Source organism: Meleagris gallopavo, chromosome 2 (assembly GCF_905368555.1).
Source record: "Meleagris gallopavo chromosome 2, MGAL_WU_HG_1.1, whole genome shotgun sequence".
NCBI lineage: Eukaryota > Metazoa > Chordata > Aves > Galliformes > Phasianidae > Meleagris > Meleagris gallopavo.
The window spans coordinates 89356474-89364600 of NC_139405.1; the positions used below are offsets into that span (position 1 = coordinate 89356474).

Genomic DNA, 8127 nt, shown 5'->3' on the forward strand with positions numbered 1-8127 from the left:
CATTCCATATACCAGGGCTGGGGAAGTGTTGAGACCTGAAAAGCTCTTGCAACAATTGTGTTGGGGAGAGTGGTAATGGTGCATGTCTTTGCAAACATTTAAATGTGCTGACACAATCCTTTCATTACTGAAAGTGTAATTTAAGATGTAATGGAAACTTTCTGTGCCTGTGTCTATCAATGTGTCAGCTTCAGAGGAAATTTTACCTTCCTTTCCTTGCACTACAGAAATACAATTTGAACTTGTGGTTAGAGGTGGGTGAACGCTATCTTTAAGTTCCATCATTCTGACTCATGAATAGTATTCAAGCTTTTATTTTTGAAACAGAAGCAGTCTATACCTTGAACTTACAAATGATTGGTAATGCATGTGAAGTTTAGCTAACAAAAAAATTACCTTTTCTGCCTATGAATTCTGGACGTTTGTTTTGAGTGGTTTTGCAACAGAGAAAAAACAAATCCAATTCACACAGCATAATTTTGATATAACCTAAAAATTTCATGAAAATTCTCTGTTATCACAAAAATTCTTCATGTAAATTCATCCTATATTAAAAGCTAGTCTTTTAAAGGAATATCTTATGTCTAACTTAGACCAAGTGTAACTCAACTACCCTTTTTCTTTCCCTCTTCCTTGCCCTCTCCCTTTTCTTCTCCCTCTTTTTTTTTTTCCTGACCCATTGCAATATATGTTCAACTGAAAATTTGGAACTTTGCAGGTAGAAGAATACCATAAATACTCACACTTAATGTGATTACTTAAAAGTGTTTTGCTGAAAAGTACATGCAAAAAAAAAGTACATACATACAAAAATATGAAAAGGAATACCCTGAATGCAACTTAATCACAAGAAGAGGGATGAACATTATTCATTCAGAATCAGTCAAAGAATTGAATTACTTTGTAGAAGTCCACATGTGATTTTTACATTTCTAATATATACTGCCTGAAATGGGTAGACAAGCTATTGACACAGTCTATTTTAGGCCTTGTTTATCTGCAAATAAAATCTGTAGAATTTATTTGCTTTTTTCTTAGTTCTGACATTTAGCTTTCATCATCTATTCAAATGTTTATCCACCATTTTTTCTGTAATTTCTTAGCAGTAATGCTTTTTTGCACTCTTTCAGCCACAATAACTTCCACTTTAACAACTATTTTGACTTGAGCTACTTTACAGACACTGTGGTCAAATGCCATACCTAATGTCACAGTCTCTTTTACATATGATATTCTCTTCACTCTTTTTTCAGCCTTTGCTTCTACTATTCCCCATCCCACCCTGAAGAAGGTGTTTTCCTCTCCTGTGTCCATATATTGTGTTGTAGAGCATGGACGAATCACAGCTTCTCTAACATCTACAGAACAGAAGTACAATTTATATCAAAACATAAATAAAATGAAAGTGGCAAAGTTTTTGGTTATTTCAGAAACCATAGCCCTTTGCATCGTCAGTGACAACTGCAGATGTTTCTCTGCAACTCAAAAAAGTTGTCCCTTGGTTTAGATATCTATATGTAGGTTTGAATTTACTTTTCTGATGAACAAAAACAACAACAGAAAAAATGTGTCAATATTTAAAATTTTAAGATAGTAGTCACTAAATTTATGGTGCAAGACTAAAGTAGGTGCTCTAAAGTAGATGCAGGGAGAGAAAACTACTAGAAGCAAGGAAAAAAAGAACCAAGAAAACTTCCCTGAATATGAACTGAAAACATCCCCTATAGCACAAATTATAATCTGGGAAATCAAATAATGAAAATAGTCAAGAGTTCACTAAAACATGCAGGGAAACATAGAAGTAGCAAAGGTATAATTAATACTTATTCCTATCAAAGAGGTGATGGTAAATATGACAAGCTTTTACAAATGTATCTCATGGGAAATGAGTGTAGAACGGAACACTGAACCAGTGACAAAGAAGCAAGATTGAAATTCTCATACCCCTCAAAAAAAAAAAAGGAAAAATTGAGACTTTGGACTCATAAATGTTCATCTTGAACAAGAAGAATGAAGGCAAGGAATATGAACAATAAAGAGGCCATAAAAAGCTTATAAAAAGAGCTTTAGCTTAGCAACTGATAAGTTGTTTTTCTATAACAAACAATGACTTTTTACTGGTTATCTGGGTTGGAACAACAACCTACCATTTTGCACAGCTAGCAAAAAGGGCATGTCTGTTTGTTTCTTGCAAGTCTCAACATACTGTCTTTTAGAGACAAGAGAACCTAGGCTCCACGTACAGAGAATTGGTCAATAGAGTGAATAAAACCCACAAAGTGATTTGAAAAAAACACCGAATAAAAACCATAATCAAATGTTTTCATTGAGACTAAAGAAATCTGGGACAGTCATCTGGCTAAGTGACTCTGTAGAATTTTTACCAAGGTAAACACTGAAGCTATCAGCCACTGTCATTCTGAATGACCTAGTTTTTCTGAATCAACTTAAGCACAGAAGTAATCAATGTTCTCTGCATGTCTGGACAATATAATTATTAATATTTAAAATATATACCAGTAAAGTGGGGTACTTTACATTCTATCTGATATAGAAGATAGAAGATATGCAAACTTCAAGTTGTGGTAAGTGTCAAAGGTCCGTTATATTTTTTATAACATGCTGTAGGTAAATTGGGAATTTATATTTGACATAGAAAAACAAATTCACTGAAAAAGTATAATTAAAAAAAAAAAAAGTATAACTTGGGTTACAGTTACAGATACAGTCTAAGTAAGTTTGACCAAATAACCTATTTCTTCTCGTGGTTTAGATTAGTTCATGACTGCTCATTAATATGAAAACCTTATGAGTTACATGTTAGGAACTGAGTTATTCCTTTACCCTCAGAATTCGTAGTACAAGTTTGCAGACATTATTTTGTCATGACATCCCAGTTGTACATGGAATGAGACAGGATCTCTTGAGTGACATGATCAAGTTGCATTGAGGATGCAAAATGTGTAAATTGCTTTTTTGATCATAAAGGATAATTCTTGAAAATAGATTAAAGACTGATATTTGTCCGAGCTAGCATCTTTCTATCTCCTTTTTCTTTTTCCTTTACCTTTTTATGGCCAATTTCTCCTTAGACGTCTGTTTCCATATGATTTGTTTCCACAAAACAATCCTTCACAAGTGTCAAACAAATTGATCACAATTTAAAGATTGTAATGAAATTATTTACTGCTAGAGCAACATGAAGAAGATACTGAGTAATGACAAGCAGAGAAAATCGACAGCTTCAGAGTTAATGTCATTGTTTATACAAGTATATCAAAATTAATCATTTTTTCATTCTCTATACTAGATGCTAAAATTCTCTGGAGATTCTTCTTAAGTTTGTAACAAGAGCAGAAAATGACACAAATCAGTTTTCAGAAGAATGAGTGCTAGAAAAAGAAAACATAGAGATATATGTCTTGGCAGCATGAAAACAATGGCAAAATTTGTGTCCTTGATTTCTAGCGCCTTAAATAAATTGAGTGCTCAGAAAACAATGAATCAGACCTCACCCCTATTGAAGTATGTATAAGTTTGTACTGGATAAATAAACAGAGTTATTACTGAAAATAAACATTTCTGCACTATCTCATAATTAGTTAAAAATTGTATTTAGATTCTGTTCACTGTTCTGTAAATTTAAAAAACTGTCATGCTAATTAAGAAGATTGAATATTGTGGCCAATTAGCAACTATCTGAGTAAGATGCATTGTCTTTTGGTAGATCTTTTGCTGTTTGAAGGTGCAGCAGCTTATGGTAAAGATCTTATGAAGTTATCATGAGCAAAACTGTGAGAGGACATAGACAAGATCGTTCACCCTCAGGGATGGAGAAACTTTGCAGAGAGATTTTGACAAACTATTTGGCTGGACAGTCAGCAGCTGCATAAAATTTGACAAGAGTATCTTCAAGATTCTGTACCTGGGATGGGACAACCCTGGTTATATGTACAGATTGGAGGATGAGAAGCTGGAGAGCAGCCCTGAAGAAAAGAATCTGGAGATTTTGAATGATGGCAAGTTCAGTATGAGTCAGCAGGGTACCGTTGTAGTGAAAAAGGCCAAATATATTCTGGGGTACATCGAACACAACACTCCTTGCTAGTCGAAGTGCTAGCTTCACTTCAAGCACTGTGAGCATTTTTGGGCACCACAATATAAGAAACACATAAAACTATTAGATAGTGTCCAAAGAAGGGCTGCAAAGATGGTGGAGGGTCCTGGAGGGCAAGATGTCTGAGGAGCAGCTGAGGTCTCTTGATTTGTTCAAAGAGGATGCTTAGGAGGGTGGTGTGCTTACAACTCTTCACGGGGAGTGCAGGGGCAGGTGTTGATCTGTGCTTTCTGATGACAGTGAGAGGACCTGAGGGAATGGCATGGTGCTGCATCAGGGGAGAGTCAAGTTGGATGTTAGAGAACGGATTCTTCATCAGCGGGTGGTTGGGCACTGGAACAAGCTTCCCAGGGCAGTGGGCATGACCCCAAGTTGCTGGAGTTCAAGAAGTGTTTGGCCAATGTTCTGAGAGATATGGTTTGGATTTTGCATGGTCCTGTGTGGAGCCAGATTGGACTAGATGATCCTTGTGGGTCTCTCCCAGGTCAAGATATTCTAGATTCTACAGTCATTTCTCAGTTTGATTTGTAATTTATTTTACTTCTACATAGATATTACATGTTAAAAACAAACTTTTGTCTGGAGAGAATTGTCGTTCAAGAAGAAGCGGAAAACATCTGTGACTTTTCTGTTTTCAGAAGTGAAATAAGAGCTTCACCTGTTCCAGGAGAAAAAGGAGAGAGGAGAATCAATTTAATAGCCTCCATATAGAAGTAATTTCTTCTTATCCTTGAGATGGTGAGACTTAATTTCTCTGGAAAACTGAGAAGCCTTTAGTTATGTTTGACTGTTCTCTTTAAGTCTTTCCCTTCACATCTATCTCCACTAGCTTTAAAGTCTTACTGAGAATTCCAGACAGTATTCTGAGAATTGTGAGTACCTGTATTGATCTTATTGTCATGGAGTTAACTAGATCAATCTACGCCCTTGACAGGGGGGCAGTAGGCCTCTGCCTCTCCTTCCTTTCCCCCCTCCCCGGTCCCACAAAATGGGAAGGAAGGAAGGAAAAAAACAGCGGCAACGATCATGGAGGAAAACTCATTTTACTAACTATGATATTGGAATGCAAGATAACACAATATAATAAAATCTAATTGAAATTGAGACTAATAAATCAAATAAGATAGGAGAGTTCCTGAGACTGAGTCAAACCTGAAAAGCTTGGAACAGCTAGGAAAGCACCCTTGAGCACTCACTGCAAGGCAGTAAGAAACCGCCCCGCCCGGAAGGCCAGATCTCATGACTTCTGTAATGAATAGGGATAGGTACCTGGAATTGGAGCATTAACACTTGAACTCCCAGTGCACTACATGATGTTATGATGAGGAATACTGAAAACCAAAAAAATATAAAACTATGACACTTATCCTCACCTATCACTGAAGAATGCTGCTGTAGTGTAGCTAACAGTGAACTGCATTGTGGTTACAAGCATAAGTTGTTTTCTTTAATATGCTACAGTAAGCTGATATGATCAGTTATGCCAGCAGAAAGTATCTCATAGTAATTAAAGCCAACATAAAATTGACAGCAGCAGGAAAAGCAAAATTATTCTAATTGTGTCACTGGGAATGGATATTTCTGTGTGAGGAATTAAATGAATATTCAATGTTCACAGCTACTGTTTTAAAAGAATGAAAGCAACACTGTTAACAGTGGGTGGGATCAAAACTGTATATATCTGTATGTATTAGAATCTCACTGGCTTGCAAATAAGAGTTATAATTTGATGCCTAAATTACTGGTGTTCCCAAAGAAGACTAATTTCTTGTAAATTCAGAGATCAAACAAACAACAACAACAAAAAGAAACACAAGTAGAAATGGAGAATCATAGAATCACAGAAAACTAAGAGTTAGGAGGGACCTTGAAAAGTCATCTAGTCCAACTCCCATGCAATTAAGAGGGACATGAGAGGTAGATCTGATTGCCAAGGCCTGATCCAGCCATGCTCGCCTTGAAAGTCTCCAGGGACAGGACATCCACTGCATGTCTGGGCAACACGTTCCAGTTCCTCACCACTCTCACTGTAAAATACTTTTTCCTTATATCTAACCTAAATCTACATTCTTTAAGCTAGAAGCCATTTCTCCATGTTCTGTCGTCACAGACCCTGCTAAAGACTTTGTCCTCTTATTTCCTGTTGCTCCTCTTTAAATCCTGAAATGCCACTATCAGGTCACCTTGGAGCCTTCTCTTCTCCAGGCTGAGCAGCCCCAGCTCTCTCAGCCTGTCCTCATTGGAGAAGTGTATCATCCCTTGGATCATTTTTTGTGGTGCGTTCCAACAGGTCTATTTCTCTCCTGTACTGAAAACTCCACATCTGGGCACAGTATTCCAGGTGAGGCCTCACCAGCAGAGAGAAGAGTGGCAGGACCACCTCCCCCGACCTGCTGGCCATGCTTCTTTTGATGTAGCCCAGGATACAGTTGGCTTTCTTGGCTACAAGGGCACATTGCTGGCTCATGTCAAGCATGCCATCCACCAGTACCTCAGGCCTTCTTTGGCAAGGCTGTGCCCACTCCTTTCATCCCCCAGCTTTTATTGGTATAGGCCTTGCCTCAATCTAGGTGCAAGATTTTTCAGCTGGGACCACTGCTGAAGCCTATCCTGGTCTCTCTGGATGGCATCCCATCCCTCTGGTGAGTTGACAGCACCCCACATATTGGTGTCATCAGTAAACTTGTTGGGGGTGCACTCAGCCCGATTGTCAATGTCATTGATGAAGATATTAAAGAGGCTCTGTTCCAGCTCTAACCCCTGTGGGACCCCACTTGTCACTAATCTCCATCCAGACATTTGAGCCATCACCAGCCTCTGGTCTCAATCCTGCAGCCAGTTCTTTATCCCTCGAACAGTCCACCTATCAAATCCATATCTTTCCAATTTGGAGATGTCACGGAGTTAACGAGATCAATCTACACCCGTGACAGAGGGGCGGTAGGCCCCTGCCCTCCCCTTCCCAGCCCACAAAATGGGAAGGAAGGGAGGAAAACAAAAAAAAACAGCGGCAACAATCTATGGAGGAAAACTTATTTTACTAATTATGATATCGGAATGCAAGATAACACAATATAATACAATCTGATTGAAATTGAGACTAATAAATCAAATAAAACAGGAGAGAGAGAGAGAGAGAGAGTTCCCGATACCGATTCAAACCTGAAAAGCTTGGAACGGCCAGGAAAGCACCCTCCAGCACCCACTGCCAGGCAGTAAGAGACCGCCCCACCCGGAAGGGCCAGATCCCATGACTTCTGTAACGTTTGGGATAGGTGCCTGGAATTGGAGCATTAACACTTTAACTCCCAGTATACTACATGATGTATTGATGCGGAATACTGAGAACCAAACCAAAACAAAAAAAAAATATAAAACCATGACAGGAGAGAAGGATGTTGTGGAGTACCATGTCAGAGGCCTTACTGAAGTCCAGATAGATGATATCAGTTGCTCTTTCGTTGTCCATTGATACAGTGACACTATCAGAAGAGGCCACTAGGTTGATCAAGAAGGATTACTCTTGGTGAAGCCGTGCTCATTCTCCCATATCATGTCCCTGTCTTCTATGTGCCTAAGCACATAGTTTCCAGGAGTATCTGGTCCATGATCTTTCCCTCTCAAAGGTGAGAAAATGACAGTAAGTGCCTCTGAGTTTTTTGTTGTTGTTTTTTATTCTGACCATAAATCCCAGAAGAATTTAGACTATCATAAGGCATAGGTTTTGTTGTTGTAATATGTTCTATGTGGAATGAAAACTGTCATAACAGTCATCTGCTAAGTCTAAACATACCTAATTATCAGATGAAATGAGGAAATTATTCATAGTAAGTTGTTCAATTCACAAGTCACTTAGAGATGACAGAGTAGTAGAAAGTGATGAAGGGGCTGGGCAATCAAACCAGGAGAAAAATGATTAATGGTACATAATGAAGGCAAACTTGTACAGTCACAATTTCTTAGCAAATGCAACAGCATATCTTCATATTACAAGGAATCTCATGAATAGT

The 8127-nt window shown here is 38.2% G+C and overlaps 1 long non-coding RNA gene across 1 annotated transcript; it reads right to left on the bottom strand.

The window, feature by feature from the left end:
• Positions 1 to 298: 298 nt before the first annotated feature.
• LOC146545079 (uncharacterized) lies at positions 299 to 7614 on the bottom strand. Its single transcript, XR_014881568.1, has 2 exons — positions 7280 to 7614; positions 299 to 4775 (listed from the first exon to the last, which is right to left on the bottom strand). It is a non-coding gene; the product is annotated as an uncharacterized LOC146545079 (long non-coding RNA).
• Between the last annotated feature and the right edge of the window lie 513 nt (positions 7615 to 8127).